Below are 12,291 nucleotides of genomic sequence, written 5' to 3'. Positions count from 1 at the left end.
AGAGCTAAATCTGGCATACACTTTGCTTAAATTGATAACACTCTGTTGTTTTACAGTATTATTTAAACCTTTTATATTCCATGGAATTACCCTAAATGTAACAGATAAAACAAAACATATAGACTAAGAGGACTAGAAAACTATTAAATGTTACAAGGCATAAAGATGAGGATATAAAGAGCAAATGAAATGTGATTAAGGCAGGAATATACATTGTAATGAATGGGGAGAGGAAAATAAAGAAAAGAAACAAAGGAGAAAGAAATATGAGATAGATCACAGTAAGACAGTATATTTTGACATTTGAAAACATATACCTTGTTATCTAACAAAAAGATTTTGGGGTGCTGATAAAACATATGAAGATGGCACATCGAACAAGAGCAACACACCCACAACGGAGCACGACAAAGGGAGATGAGAGAGAAGATCAACAAACTTGTGTATACCAGTAAGGAGAGAGAAACAGATTTAGCATTCAACCACCATCGAGAGATAAAACTATTTGTCTAGATTAACAAATTTGAGAACCAAAAAAGAAATAATGGGAGGCATTTGCGCATAGTTAGACCAGCTGTTTCCATATTATCCGTCACATGAGAGTTATTAAATCTTTTAAGAGCCGATGGGTCTTCACACATGGTAGCGTTATTTTAGTAAGTGACCTTGAAGACACAAGGATGAAAGAGGCCATAGCAAGCCCCATCAATTGTAATGCAGGACAAAGGTTGAGAATATCCTTCCATCTGGTGGCAGTAGAATTTGAGACATCTTGTGTGAGAAAACATTTTCTTCCAGAACATACAAAGAGCTTTTTGGATTTTAATGCATTATGGACTTTCAGAAGGTCTGTAAACTCTAGTATAGGAAAAAGGAGAGAGTGTCTGACCCAGTCTATGAGCACTCTCTATATTTAAGATTGTAAAGGGAGCTAGATCCACTAATTGCTGTAGAAACGATGCAAAAAGGTAACTTGATCCTCCCCCTCCATGCCCTCTGGAAGCCCCTAATTATGCATATCGCTGCGTCTATTAGTGTTTTTGAAGACTTCTGGGTGCCTCTTCAAATAAAGAATCTTTTTCTCCATAACATCAATTGTATTTGTTTCATCTTGCAAGTCACTGACTCATTGCTCGACGTAGATATTCTTGTCTTTTTAGTAGACCATTTATCATCAAGGCTTTGGATTCTTATATGTCTCTTCAACACATTTTGAAAAGCTCTAATTTCTTCCAGAAGAATTTCTAGTGAAATAGGAGAGGATGCTTTCTCAGGGTATGGGGCAGTCTTGCTTGAGTCTTTATTGGCAGTGGATGATGCACAGGTTTCACTGAGGTAATAGGAGCAGTCACAGTGTGAGATGTAACAGCATGCACCATATCGTTAGGAGAGATGGAAGTTGTTATGAAATGTTCACTATTAGATGAGCTCACATGTAGAAGACTGCACTGTGGTAGAGGAATTAAGTTTCTCTGATCTACCCATACACTAGCCGCCAAGTGTTTTTCCCCCTTACTGCCTTTCCCTACTTTACACTTCTGTGCCTTCTTTTTCCCTTCCCCCTCTTTTCCTGTCTACTCCTTTATTATCCCCACAGGATAATGTCCTACTAACAAATATTAAAGCATTGATGTTTGAAGAGCTCCAGAGAGATTGCAATTAGTAAGTGCTGTGAGAGATTGAGGACAGTAACTCTAAACTGAAAGAATTTCTCATTCAATAGAAATAGTATTGATATCCCAAGTGCTAACCTGAAGAAACAGTCAACATAAAATGGCCAGAGTAGAAAGAATGCAATGAGGAGGTCATGTTCAACAATTAAGGAATGCAGATAATACCTAAAATGACGGCGGCAAGTTGAAGAGTGGTCTCGCCGGCATCCAGCAATATCAATAGGTGCCGCTAGGACATTTCCAGAAGTTAGATTCCCCTCATGCATGTTCAGGAGGCTGAGGGATTCATTCTCCCTCGTGAACCCTGCTGGAAAACCGCCTATAAGGTGCCAAAGGTTCCGGTGAGACGCAGAGCTCCCGATACAGGCGAACATGTTAAGTGAAATTCAAGCCACCCTAGCCTGACAGTTTTAAACCTTCCATTATGCCATAATAAAATCACCCTTTCAACAAGCCTAAACCTTTCTTTTTAATACTTGTAAGCCATCCCTAAGGTAGACCCTAAATGCTGGGCATGTGGCATTGAAAACGTAGCACATGTGTTCTGAGGTTTTACAGTCCTGGCAGAGAAAACATTTCCAATGTTGTTTTTCACTGTGGCAAGGATAGCTCTCACATACAAAGGGGGTGGATTATATTACAACACCTTTTAATGCATAACTTCAATTTGGGGGCAGCTAAAACCTGGTTCAAGTACTCAAATTATATGAATGTTAAAACCAATCTGATGGTCAAGTCAGATTTGAAATTGTTATCTTGAAAATGCCACGCTTGGGAAGTTGGCATTTTCCTGCCCAAAACCTTTAGTAGCCATTTCAGAGTTCAGCCCCAATTTTCACCTGGCAGCCTGCTGAGAGGTGTTTCTGGCTCTCAGGAAAGGGAACAGAAGGTCCTTGACTAGGAGGATAGGTAACCTCCCGACAGGATGGCCTAGGGGATGTGCCAACTAACTCCACAAACTACAAAGGAGCATCCCCTTTCACAGGCATATGTAACTGACACTAAGGCCTGCCCCTGCCATTGGCCAAGTATCCATAATGGCACCAATTATAGTGGTGTGGGGAGGAATCTGTTCCAGGATAGGTTTGTCGACTGTTAAACCAAAAGAGGAATAGCATCTGTTGTCAAAGGTGAGACATTCTTGGTGCACAACCTCAAATTTCCTACTGGCATGCTGGGAAATCTAGTTCCTATGAGGGTGAGGGATGACAAATAAAGCTTCAGAACAATAAAGAAGCCAAAAAGAGTCTGTGTGCTCTAGTTATTAATAATCAATATAAAGAGTTTGAAAGAAAAGGTTTGGAAAATATTTATTATTCATGGTACAGGACAATCCAATGAGTGTCAGTGGAGTGAATGCTGATCACATTCCTCTTTCATGCTAGCTTCTAGTGTAGCTCGTATGTAGTGTCCGTAGCTAAGTATACCGCTCAAGACAAAGACATACACACAAATGTGTATATATGTATATGTATAATCATTTGCTTATTTTGCCACCAAGGTTGAGACACCTAACTGTTGATACCAGTGAGATGTCTCTGCGATTAAAACCCATTCTGGTAAAAGGGACGGTAGTAACAAGGAGTTCCATATTAGGCAGTTCTATAGTATAATTTATTTATTGCGTGATTTGAATAAACCATTGCAAATACCAAACTTTTTTTTAAAAAGGATTACAGAATTTCATTTAAAATATCATGTTCATAAAAACCAGTCAGGGTAGCAGTAACAGGTGAGGTTTGACAAACGTTATGCCAATGGAGAGTCACGAGCAGTGGGCACCTCACTTAGTTTTTTTGCAGTGCGCTCCATAAATCTTACTAGGGCACAGTTTAATTCAGCGTACCTAGGATCAAAGCAGGCCAGAACTGCCACTCTACAGCTTCGGATAATTTTTCTATTCCAGTGATGCTTGAGAAGGCCCCGTCTCTCAGTGAGCAGTTTTGGGCACAGACAGATGATGTGTGTAATGTCTTCTTTTTGATTCCCACAAAGTCGGCATAGATCTCGTCTATGCTCTCTTTTCCATTTTGGCCAATGCATCAACAAGTTGATAACTCCCAGTCTCAATTTTAAGAAACTTAGTTTCATTCGTGCACTGAAAGAAATGGTAAGGTACGGCTGTGCAATTAACGAGGCATAGGAATGAAGGGTCATCCACCCATGGCTTCTTTTTGCAAGGGTGGCTTTATCTTCCACTATTGATAGTTGTTTGGTGCTAATTTTCGCTAGCCTTTTGAATTCCTTCTGACTAGCGTGCAAGTTCCAGAGGTCATTTAGGCACAGGGTTGTTAGACCTTTTGACCAGTAGTCATGACCTGCTCGCCATGAGTTGTTGTCAATACTGGCCCACAGATGCCCTAGGCTACCCTCCTTTGATAGCCTCAGTTTGTGACAGCACATAAGAAAATACATGGCTCTGGCCAGTGGTTGTTTGCAGATGCCTAGTTCCAACCTAATTTGTGCCGGTGATGTATGGGTTGGTAATTTGAACACTGATCTGTAGATCTTAATAATGATTGTGTCCAGTTGGCCACTGTCCAATCCTTTTAGAGCTTCACTACCGTAGGTTAGGGTCGGAATGATTTTAGCCTGAGCGGCCTGTAGTGTGGGTGCGAGAGTTGGGCCTTGTAGCTTCTTTTGAATTAGTCCAATTGCAAAGGCAAGTGCCACACCCTTCCTTTTCTGTTCTTCTAGGTGAGATTTGTATTTTTCATTGTTGTTAAAAATAACTCCAAGATACCTCTGACAGTTTGATTCGACGGTGCTTTCATTGTTCAAAGTCCAAGAGAATTTCTTAGCTTTATGAACTGCTAGGATTTTCGTCTTCCTGTTGTTGATGCAAAGCTTGTTGTTATTTGAGTATTCAGAGGTAGCATCCAGGAGCCTTTGCATACCGATCTTTGTTTTACTTAACAAAACCACTTCATCAGCATATAGTAGGTTTGTCAACGTCAAGCTAGATAGTTTGGGGGCGTGGGAGTTAACCTTGTTGAGGGCTTCAGGAAGGTCGGCTAGAAATAAGTTAAAGAGTGTCGGAGCCAAGACACACCCCTGTTTGAGGCCTTTTTCCGTCGGAATTGGGCGGGACAATCTTGAGCCATCCCCGATCTTAATCCTGACCCATGTGTCCTGGTGTAGAAGTTGAATGGCTCTTAGGAGGTCCGCTGGAATGTCGAGTCTGGACAACTTTTGCCAGAGTTTGCTTCTGTTGACATTGTCGAAGGCGGCTTGGAAGTCAATAAATCCCAAATAGAGTGGGCAAGAACAGAACTTCGCTTGGTCAATCAGGCAGGAAAGAGTCATAAGATTGACTGAGGTGCCGGTGTTTGTTGTGAAGCCTGTTTGAGTCAGAGAAATTATAGAGTTGTCGTCCGCCCATGCCCTGAGTAAGTTGAGCAACACTCCTGTGAAGTACTTTGCTTCATTGTCAATGAGAGCAATAAGGCAATAATTCCCTGGGGATTTTTTATCTCCTCCTTTGAAGATCGGTGCAAGAATGGATCCACGCCAGGAGGCTGGTATGATGTTATTTTGCAGGCTTGAATTGAAAAGGGTGCTTAAGTTCGCAGCCCAAAAGGTTGCGTCTTCCTTGAACAGAGCTTGAGGAATTCCACCTGGACCAGGCGCAACATCCTTCCGTCCCTTTTTTATCATTTTTTCTATGTCAGCCTTCTGGACTGTTATAGGATTGACATAGCTTTGAGACGAAAAACACTCATTTGTTGGTGCCATTTCAAGATCAGCAAAGGGCCATTCCTTCGTTAGGGAGTTTGAAGTGTTCGAGACAGATGCCCAGACACTCTCTTTTTGTATTACTTTGTCCACGGTGGGGGGGAGACTTAAATACGTGTTGTGCGCATCCCGATCATTAAAGTGAGAGTAGAGAAAATCTACCCACTCTGTTTCCAGTATGCTCGAGGAGGCGACTTTAGATGCGCGCCCGGATACACTATTGATAGTACGCCAAAACCTGGCAGAGTTGTTTTGTTTTAATGTCATGCTGCAGTTTGGCCCAGACGAACATATTAGGCAGTTTTTCCTTTGTCTGTTCAGATGTGACTATGGAATTTCGATATTCAGTCCTTTGATGTCAGTATGCAGCCTATAAATCTAGCGTTGTTCAAACCACAGAGTGGTTGGGCCATGTTTTTTCCTCAGGGGTCTAAGTTTTTCAATGACATACCATAGTAGATTATTTTTAGTGTGCCTGATGTACAGGTAGTATTTTATACACGTTGTGCTTCTAGTTTACATCATATTGTGGTGCATTGTTCATTGATTCAGACAAGTACACTCCTTGTTGCTTTGCCTATGTACAGCAAGTTACAGGGAATTAGTAAACTGCTTTAATTTCCAAGAACTGTTTAGACCCGATTCTAGGTAAATTACTGTGTGTGTAAGGCATCACACATTATTCCTCCTACAAGGGTTATGTCCTGTGGCCATGGGTAAACTCCATAGGGTAATCTGGTTGTCTCTGCTCTAAGGTTTCTTTTTTAGGTGTGCACTAGGAGATCTTTCAAGCTTCTTCCCTTCTTGGCTTCTCGAACAAGGGGGCTCCTGATATAGGAATATGCACTGCTGATTTATAATGTTTTTTAAAGGGTATTTGAATTAGGACCCAAATATACAGCCATATTTATGAAGCATTTTTCCACTCGCAAATATGCCAATTTGCAGAATATGCCCCTTTGTGGCCATAAAAATGTATTGTGAAATGTAAAAAAGCCCAAATTGCGATTCCGTAACTCGTTACCAAATGGCAATTTGGGGGATGTGATTCAGTCTTTGGAAGGGGTGTATTTAGAGCGTCCCATCCAAACATCGAATCGCATTGGCATGTACAAATTTTATGTGACCAAAATGTGGTTGAAAAACATTCGCACTTTACCACCAACTCAAAGTTGGTGGTAATGAATTCCTGAATTGGAAAAGAGCCACATTTGTGAATGTTGGAAAAACCTGGACTACAGGCCACTGTTAACAAAAGAAAAACAAAAATTTCATTTTTATTGTTGAAATGCATCCCGTTTTCCTTTAAGGAAAACGGTTGCATATCAACCAAAAAAAACCTTTATCGAAAGGCAATCATAGACAGGGTGGTCTGGGGACCTCAGCTGGCCACCACCAATGTGATGACTGTGATTCCTAATGGATCATAAACTGCGACCTACCTCATTAATTTTCATGAGGTATGTAGATTTGTGACTCACTAGGAATCGCAAGTATAAAATAAATATTTACATACATAAGGAATAGCGATTACATCACTATTTGGAGATCACAATTCCTCATCTTTGTACATATGGCCCAAAGTCACACACATTAACCTATCAGTTCTTCTCCAGGAGTTTATTAGTAAGCCCTTTGGAGTGTACTTTGTGATTACTTACTTCAATACAATTATATCTGAGATGTAAGAATTGACCGGCGGGGAGGGGGGTTCTTCGTAAGCAAGCGGGTTGGAAGCTATCAAAATGAAACAAGTTGTCTCTGTCAGTAGTGGTATAGTAGTATTCTTCATTCTTCAACACACCCCCTTTTGCAGAAAACCTCACATCCAGGAAAGACACATCTCCTTGCTGTCCATGGTCATAGTAAAGCTAAGAAACAGCTCCAGAGAATGCATCAATTTGGGAACGTTCATGACCTCCTCCTCAGTCCCTTACCAAATTAGAAAAATATAATCTATATATCTCTTCCAATTTTTTGTAATGATTTTTTAAAGGATTAGAGGTGTTATGGATATATTTGGTCTCAAAAGCATATATATATATAAACACGCCAGGATTGTGGTGCACGTGCTGCCTGTAGATGTTTTGTGTGTTTGCATCAAAAATTCTCATTCATATTCAAAATAGTTACGTGTTGGGGCAATGCGTGAACAGTCTATTACAAAATCATGTGGGGTCTTATAGGCCCAACTCAAATTCAAGAATAACTCATCTATCACCTTTTAAGTTTTCTTTTGTGGAATTCTGCTTTAGAGGGACCACACCAGAATCTCTGAGCAGAATCTCATTGTCAGTGTTAAAAGTCATGTCCTTAAGTAAGTTAAAAATATCCTTACTGTATTTCAGGAAAGAGAGCATGCTTGTTACAACTGGTCTTAGAAAGTGGTGGCAAAACTGTGAGAGATACTTATGTATAGAGCCAATACGCGAAACTGTAGGTCGTCCGGGTGGTGGAAATTTGTTCTTATGCACATTAGGAAGTATGTAAAAGTATGGAACATGTGGTTCTTTTTGAATCATGAACTCTGCTTCCTGTTTTGTCATCCATTTCTTCTCAAATCCTTTTTCCACCAGGAAAGCGATCTCCTCTATAATTTCTGGGGTTGGATCTTCTGATAATTGTTTGTAATTCCATACATCATTAAGCAATCACAGGCACTCCTGCACAAACAAGGCTTTCAGTTAGAGTACTATTACATCTCCTTCATCAGCCGACTCAATAATAATTATATCATTAGTCAATAATTTAGAATGTGTCGTCCTTTCCTCCTTTGTGATGTTGTTAACGGTGGTGTTCTGTTGGTTATATAAATCATCCCCATCACGGTTGACAGCCTTCTCGAAGGCAAATACTTCATGCAGTATTTCGAAAGGAGGAGCATTGCATATAGATTTCGATCTAAGCCCGGTATTTGTATTGGCATTTTGGGTAATTTTTAGTCTGCCAAACAAAGGGGGTCATTAGGATGTCGGGCGGGCTTTTCCCGCCCACCACCCTATCGGGAAACGGGACCACCCACCTTAAGGACGGGGGTCCCGAAATGTGCATTAGGATGCGCCCGCCACAGTGGCGTGCGCAATCCTCATTTTAACATTGTGGCGGGCGGTGCTCACTGCACCGCCCGCCACAATCTTCAAATGAAATGCACGCATTTGCATACATGAAGCGGCAGGCACCCCGCGGTGCCTGCTGCTTGGTGTATGCAAATGCGGGGGGGGTACCACAGGTACCCCCCCTTTGCAACAAACACCTCGGCCTTCACCAGAGGGGCCCACAGGGGGCCCCCAAAGCAAAGACCGCCTGGCTTTCCAAAATGCCCATTGTAATATGGCTGGCGGTGTCTAACAGACACCGCCACCATATTAAACATTTTCTGCCCTGGCCGCAAGGCGACCGGGGTGGAAAACAGGCGGGCGGAGTTTTTCACCGCCGCGGTCACCCCCGCCATCCTAATATGGCGGGGGGGAATTGAGCAATGGATGTCGGGTGGATTGCCTCCGCCAGGCCGGCGGTGGCTACCGCCAGCCTGGTGGAGGCAATCCGCCTGACATCCTAATGACCCCCAAAATGTTTAGCATAATGTTTCATAGGAATGCAGCTATCTCAGTTTTTAGTCTGAAAAGATTCTCCCTAGGTGTGGGTGCAAAAACTAGCCCTTTGTTTAACATGCTATTTTGTGCATCAGTGAGAACCTTCCCACTAAGGTTGATGGTAACGTTTGACATAGTGGTTAAGATTTGCCTCGCTCGATGAGTATGTCCAATTTATTGTTGACAAAAGGGGTGTCACAATCAAGATATGGCCCTGCTATATTCATTTCCATTGTTTAAAGCAGTTGGACTGGATCGTAGTAAGGTGATTTTCTTTCAAACCCACTCAGTTGTTCTTCTTTTCTCGGCTGACATCTTCTTTTTATCTCTTATCCTTCCTGTCTCAGGTGTCCCATATCCTTAAATCCTGATGAGACCCCTCATCTATGTTTCTGGGGTCGAAACATCATCGGCCCACATTGAAATTAACCATTACCGGTCCTCTAGGTAACAAATAACAATGAGTCTGTTGTGTATATATGAATATTGTTAAGAGGTAATTTTCATGTGTTGAGAAATCTTGCAATCCATTCTAATTGAACACAAGTTGTTGGTGGTTTCTGTTTTGTCACTTGGGATGCAGAACACTGTTACTATAATTTTTTTCTAAACAATGCAACAATCAGTCTGATAAAACATTATTTGGTTTGTGTCATTCTACAACATTTTTATTCCAGTATGTGAATGTTATTATGCCTCTTTAGCGATAATCTGATGGCAGCGATATGCAGGAGGGCCATAACTGGGTGGCCACAGCCATGGATTTTCATTCTGTTGTACAAATCCATAGGTGATTTGAGGGTGATCACCTTTCCTTAACTACCTTTTTCCTTCTGGTTGTTGCCTGTCAGTGGCACTATTATCAGAATCAGAGGCGACACTGCCATTTGCTGTTATAGCAATCTAAAGGTGGCTTGAGGGGGAGAACCTCTCCTTATCCATCTTTTTCTTTTTGATTGTTGCCTGTCAGTGCCACTATTATCAGAATCAGAGGACACACTACCTCTTGATGAAGTGTTAGAAGAGGCGGCAGTTTTGAAATCTTAATGCTCTTTCGAATAAGGGTAAACAGTCTTGTGTGAAAACGTTATCAAGTCTTTCTGAAATTTTGATATTTTTGACTGAGTCAATTTTATCTTAATGGGCAGGCCGTCAGATAATTTCTTTGCACTTTTTATAATTGAGACCAACTCAATTGGCTGTCCGGCCATGTAGCACTGCATTACCCCTCAAGTATTCCGTCACAACAGCTCTGTGGAGCATAGTTTTGCCTTATGGCCACTTAATCTTGGTAAGTGTCTCCCAGTCTCCTGATTAGTTCATATCCTGTGTTAAGCTTGTGTTGCCAAGCAATGGTGGGGCAGCCGATATATATATGACACATCGTCATCATCAAATAATAATAATCCCCCCATAGTGGGTCCACTTAGAGTAACTGTTCCACAGTAAGATGCTGTTATAAGTGCAATTTCCACTGAAATAAACTCTCAAAGCTCAACCGCTGCACACAATTCATCAATCACAAACTGAGATTTAAGGGAATAACCATTTCATACCCTCCAATAAATAAACATATATCACAAAAAGATATGATGGTGATAGCTAATATGCCTTGTTAAGGCACAAACCAGACCTTTAGTGAATTGGCCTACTTATGCTCACACCTTAAAAATGACACTCCTAGACATGCCAGTCATACTGCATGAGGAAGACCACATTTTGTCACATGCTTCTTCCTTGGCAACCTAATCCCTCCCAGGTAAGATAGTACTACCATGGTGGACTCAACGGCAGTGAGCTCTTAATAAGAGATATACTGAGTAAATAAGGGATGCAGTTGAGTTAAAAATACATTGAGTTAAATCCAAAGGTGTATCTTTATTGATGGCTACCTGCGGTATATAACACTGGGAAAAGGATGGCTGATGATTAGAGACAATGACCTGTTCATCCTTGTTTAGCTAACATCTAACATGACAGTGACCTAATTACTTGTAGTGGACTACCATACAGCACAATTAATAATTCACTTTCTAATAGTTTCTTTTTCAACATTTTTTAAATATATTTAATTAACATCATGGACATTTTTGTGAACTACATAATATATGGTAACATTTGTTCATGTTTTATATTCTCTTACATGCAAATATTAGAAATATACATTAATTCATTCAAATGTTTCCTCCAAGACCTGTTCCTGCTCGCAGGACCAGGTAACTTTCTTGGGGTTTAGTGGTGGAGTTGTTAGTTAGGGTATTATTTTTTAGTTAATGTTGTTTAACTGTATTGTTGGTTAGTATTTTCTGTATTAGCAGTTGTAGGTTAATGTGGTAGGCCTTCTTGTAATTTTTTTGGTTTAGCTATGTGTTTTATATTATTGTATATGCGTTTCTCTGTTCTGCTTTACAGGTTGCTATTTTTAATAACAAACATTATTTTTCATCAGGATGCATTTTATTGCTTTTCAGTGGAAAACAGTTGTTTATCTTTTAACCAAAATTATTATTTAATCTTATCTTAATTTTAGGGTTTTACCAGAATTGTTTAACATATATTATTTGATATCATCATTTTCAAGGTTTTGGATTGGTTCCATAGATTTATGAACTTGTACAGGATTTATTTTGCTGTGGTTTATTTTTGTATTTTTGCTACCTATATGTATAATTATGGATTGGATATGAGTGTAATTAATTAGAAAAGGTTTATTTATTTTAATAATGAAGGATGTCCAGGTTTCTAGTTGTATGTAATTAAAAATAATAATTATTGTAATTTTAAATATCAGTCTGGATAGTTAGGTTTTTGCATATTTCGGGAAAAATTACAAACTTAAATTTATATTTTTAAAATATTAGTTATACATAAACAATAAATCATCTGTATTTGGTTAATTATGAAGTTTTAAATTGTGCTTTTGTTTAGCGTGTGTTTTAATGTAGTATTCTTGCCACTGAATCTAAAAATAGTAGGCCTTGGTTGTTAGCAAACATTAATAATTTGCTCTCTAATTTCTGATGCATTTTATATAGTTTTTTCAGATATTTCTTGCTTGATTTTGGTCTGTTAGTGTCCTTTCTTAGTCCTTGGTAGCTTAACTCTTAACAAAATTGGTACAGGGTAGATCAGTTTCTTCCATGTATTCCTTTTGAAGGAGTTAATCTTACAATACATTATTTGTCTTTGTTTCTTGGGATATGGTGCTGTTGTACTTATTACACCATGGAATATGATACTTGGGTGCACGCAACCAACCCAGATTTCTTCAAAATAATCTATTAATGGAG

Source organism: Lissotriton helveticus, chromosome 6 (genome assembly GCF_964261635.1).
Source record: "Lissotriton helveticus chromosome 6, aLisHel1.1, whole genome shotgun sequence".
Classification (NCBI taxonomy): Eukaryota; Metazoa; Chordata; class Amphibia; order Caudata; family Salamandridae; genus Lissotriton; species Lissotriton helveticus.
The sequence above is the reverse complement of the archived record's forward strand: the minus strand, read 5'-3'. Positions refer to the sequence as shown.